Source organism: Oncorhynchus nerka, linkage group LG18 (genome assembly GCF_034236695.1).
Source record: "Oncorhynchus nerka isolate Pitt River linkage group LG18, Oner_Uvic_2.0, whole genome shotgun sequence".
Classification (NCBI taxonomy): Eukaryota; Metazoa; Chordata; class Actinopteri; order Salmoniformes; family Salmonidae; genus Oncorhynchus; species Oncorhynchus nerka.
In genome coordinates, this window is record NC_088413.1 from 9638980 (window position 1) to 9643979 (window position 5000).

Here is a 5000-nt window from a genome sequence, read left to right on the forward strand (position 1 = left end):
GGGCAGCACAGGACCACAGTTTGTTCAGTCTAAGGTAAGATCAGGACCACAGTTTGTTCAGTCTAAGGTAAGATCAGGACCACAGTTTGTTCAGTCTAAGGTAAGATCAGGACCACAGTTTGTTCAGTCTAAGGTAAGATCAGGACCACAGTTTGTTCAGTCTAAGGTAAGATCAGGACCACAGTTTGTTCAGTCTAAGGTAAGATCAGGACCACAGTTTGTTCAGTCTAAGGTAAGATCAGGACCACAGTTTGTTCAGTCTAAGGTAAGATCAGGACCACAGTTTTTGACCACAGTTTGTTCAGTCTAAGGTAAGATCAGGACCACAGTTTGTTCAGTCTAAGGTAAGATCAGGACCACAGTTTGTTCAGTCTAAGGTAAGATCAGGACCACAGTTTGTTCAGTCTAAGGTAAGATCAGGACCACAGTTTGTTCAGTCTAAGGTAAGATCAGGACCACAGTTTGTTCAGTCTAAGGTAAGATCAGGACCACAGTTTGTTCAGTCTAAGGTAAGATCAGGACCACAGTTTGTTCAGTCTAAGGTAAGATCAGGACCACAGTTTGTTCAGTCTAAGGTAAGATCAGGACCACAGTTTGTTCAGTCTAAGGTAAGATCAGGACCACAGTTTGTTCAGTCTAAGGTAAGATCAGGACCACAGTTTGTTCAGTCTAAGGTAAGATCAGGACCACAGTTTGTTCAGTCTAAGGTAAGATCAGGACCACAGTTTGTTCAGTCTAAGGTAAGATCAGGACCACAGTTTGTTCAGTCTAAGGTAAGATCAGGACCACAGTTTGTTCAGTCTAAGGTAAGATCAGGACCACAGTTTGTTCAGTCTAAGGTAAGATCAGGACCACAGTTTGTTCAGTCTAAGGTAAGATCAGGACCACAGTTTGTTCAGTCTAAGGTAAGATCAGGACCACAGTTTGTTCAGTCTAAGGTAAGATCAGGACCACAGTTTGTTCAGTCTAAGGTAAGATCAGGACCACAGTTTGTTCAGTCTAAGGTAAGATCAGGACCACAGTTTGTTCAGTCTAAGGTAGGATCAGGACCACAGTTTGTTCAGTCTAAGGTAAGATCAGGACCACAGTTTGTTCAGTCTAAGGTAAGATCAGGACCACAGTTTGTTCAGTCTAAGGTAAGATCAGGACCACAGTTTGTTCAGTCTAAGGTAAGATCAGGACCACAGTTTGTTCAGTCTAAGGTAAGATCAGGACCACAGTTTGTTCAGTCTAAGGTAAGATCAGGACCACAGTTTGTTCAGTCTAAGGTAAGATCAGGACCACCAGTTTGTTCAGTCTAAGGTAAGATCAGGACCACAGTTTGTTCAGTCTAAGGTAAGATCAGGACCACAGTTTGTTCAGTCTAAGGTAGGATCAGGACCACAGTTTGTTCAGTCTAAGGTAAGATCAGGACCACAGTTTGTTCAGTCTAAGGTAAGATCAGGACCACAGTTTGTTCAGTCTAAGGTAAGATCAGGACCACAGTTTGTTCAGTCTAAGGTAAGATCAGGACCACAGTTTGTTCAGTCTAAGGTAAGATCAGGACCACAGTTTGTTCAGTCTAAGGTAAGATCAGGACCACAGTTTGTTCAGTCTAAGGTAAGATCAGGACCACAGTTTGTTCAGTCTAAGGTAAGATCAGGACCACAGTTTGTTCAGTCTAAGGTAAGATCAGGACCACAGTTTGTTCAGTCTAAGGTAAGATCAGGACCACAGTTTGTTCAGTCTAAGGTAAGATCAGGACCACAGTTTGTTCAGTCTAAGGTAAGATCAGGACCACAGTTTGTTCAGTCTAAGGTAAGATCAGGACCACAGTTTGTTCAGTCTAAGGTAAGATCAGGACCACAGTTTGTTCAGTCTAAGGTAAGATCAGGACCACAGTTTGTTCAGTCTAAGGTAAGATCAGGACCACAGTTTGTTCAGTCTAAGCTAAGATCAGGACCACAGTTTGTTCAGTCTAAGGTAAGATCAGGACCACAGTTTGTTCAGTCTAAGGTAAGATCAGGACCACAGTTTGTTCAGTCTAAGGTAAGATCAGGACCACAGTTTGTTCAGTCTAAGGTAAGATCAGGACCACAGTTTGTTCAGTCTAAGGTAAGATCAGGACCACAGTTTGTTCAGTCTAAGGTAAGATCAGGACCACAGTTTGTTCAGTCTAAGGTAAGATCAGGACCACAGTTTGTTCAGTCTAAGGTAAGATCAGGACCACAGTTTGTTCAGTCTAAGGTAAGATCAGGACCACAGTTTGTTCAGTCTAAGGTAAGATCAGGACCACAGTTTGTTCAGTCTAAGGTAAGCAGACATTAATATAAAGCCGATCCAAGCCTCCTACTCTGACCGTGTTTCCGTGCTTCTGATTGGACCATCTATCCCTGTCTCCCACTGGAACCAATCTGTTCATAACCCCATGCAGGACATAATGCCACCCACCGGTGTTGAGACAAATACTGTGCCCTCTGGTAATTAGTGTGCCTGCCCACTTCGTTACCACCGGTGTGACCTACTCACGACAGAGATCCAATATCATTCAGGTGAAGGGGAAGACGGAGAGGGAGGCGAAGAGTATGAGTGTAAGATTCAAAGGTATCAAAGGGTGCTGAATGATAGACAGAGAGAGAGAGAGAGAGAGAGAGAGAGAGAGAGAGAGAGAGAGAGAGAGAGAGATGAGAAAGTGAGAAGAGACAGAGAGAAGAAGAGAGAAGAGAGAGAGAGAAGAAGAGAGAAGAGAGAGAGAAGGAGAGAGAAGAGACAGAGAGAAGAAGAGAGAAGAGAGAGAGAGAGAAGGAGAGAGAAGAGAGAGAAAGAAGAAGAGAGAAGAGAGAGAGAAGAAGAGAGAGTGAGAGAGAGAGAAGAAGAGAGAGTGAGAGAGAGAAGAGAGAGAGAGAGGTGAGAGAGGAGCGAGAGAGAGAGAGAGAGAGAGAGAGAAGAGAGAGAAGAGAGAGAAGAAGAGAGAAGAGAGAGAGAGGAGAGAGGAGAGAGAGAGAAGAGAGAGGAGAGAGAGGAGAGAGAGAAGAAGAGAGAAGAGAGAGAGGAGAGAGGAGAGAGAGAGAAGAGAGAGGAGAGAGAGGAGAGAGAGAAGAAGAGAGAAGAGAGAGAAGAGAGAAGAGAGAGAGAGAAGAAGAGAGAGAGAGGAGAGAGAGAGAGGAGAGAGAGCGAGGGAGAGAGGAGAGAGAAAAGAGAGGAGAGAGAGACAGAGAGAGGAGAGAGAGGAGAGAAAGTGAGCAGAGAGAGAGAAGAGAGAGAAGAGAAAGAGAGAATAGAGAGAGGAGAGAGAGAGGAGAGAAAGTCAGCAGAAGAGCTGCTCCTCAGACTGTCAGCTCATCTGACTGCACACACACACACACACACACACACACACACACACACACACACACACGCATACATACTTGCATAAACATACGCATACACACACACACACACACACACACACACACACTCACACACACACACTCACGCACATGCACATACACATACGCACACACACTTCGCTCCCTAATGACAGTAATGACAGGGTGTCGGAGAGAAGTCGTAGCCCCTAAAATACTCACACATCTGAACGCAGACTCGCACACTGACACACACACACACTAATGACGCACGCACGCACACACACACACACACACACACACACACACACACACACACACACACACACACACACACACACACACACACACACACACACACACACACACAAGACAGAAAGACACACACACACACACACACAAGACAGAAAGACACAAACACACACAGACGTGGGCGAGATGCATCACATCTCAACCGTCTCATTATACTCAGTAAATATCAGAGAGAAAAAAAAGAAGGGGTAAAGTGTCCCAAACGGCATCCTATTCCCTATGTAGTGCACTGCTTTTGACCAGAGCCCTATGGGTCCTCGTGCTCTACATAGGGCATAGGGGGCCAATTTGGGACCGGCCCTAATACGAGGAGTATAGAACGCTGGGTGGAAAAGGTTAATCACTATTCTCATTCATTTAGGATTAGAAACGCGGCAACGAGAAGGGGAGAACCATAAACTGTACATTTGAAACTCTTCAGATGAAGTGTTTTGTTCAGTCGCTGCATGATCTCAGGTTAGGTACATCTGCTTGTGGTTTGTGTGGGTGGAGGGGGAGGGAGGGAGGGAGGGAGGGAGGGAGGAAGGGAGGGAGGGAGAGAGAGAGAGAGAGAGAGAAAGAAAGATGGGGCAGAGAGAAAGAGAGAGAGAGAGAGATTGGGCAGAGAGAAAGGTTGAGAAAGAGTGATGGGGCTTAGAGAGTTGTAGAGATGGGAGAGAGAATGAGAGATGGGGCAGAGAGAGTTGTAGAGATGGGAGAGAGAATGTGAGATGGGGCAGAGAGAGAAACAGAGAGATGGGGCAGAGAGAGAAACAGAGAGATGAGGCAGAGAGAGAAACAGAGAGATGGGGCAGAGAGAGTTGTAGAGATGGGAGAGAGAATGAGAGATGGGGCAGAGAGAGAACAGAGAGATGGGGCAGAGAGAGAAACAGAGAGATGGGGCAGAGAGAGAAACAGAGAGATGAGGCAGAGAGAGAAACAGAGAGATGAGACAGAGAGAGCAACAGAGAGATGGGGCAGAGAGAGAAACAGAGAGATGGGGCAGAGAGAGAAACAGAGAGATGAGGCAGAGAGAGAAACAGAGAGATGAGGCAGAGAGAGAAACAGAGAGATGGGGCAGAGAGAGAAACAGAGAGATGGGGCAGAGAGAGAAACAGAGAGATGGGGCAGAGAGAGAAACAGAGAGATGGGGCAGAGAGAGAAACCGAGAGATGAGGCAGAGAGAGAAACAGAGAGATGGGGCAGAGAGAGAAACAGAGAGATGGGGCAGAGAGAGAAACAGAGAGATGGGGCAGAGAGAAAGGTTGAGAAAGAGTGATGGGGCTTAGAGAGTTGTAGAGATGGGAGAGAGAGAATGAGAGATGGGGCAGAGAGAGAAACAGAGAGATGGGGCAGAGAGAGAAACAGAGAGATGGGGCAGAG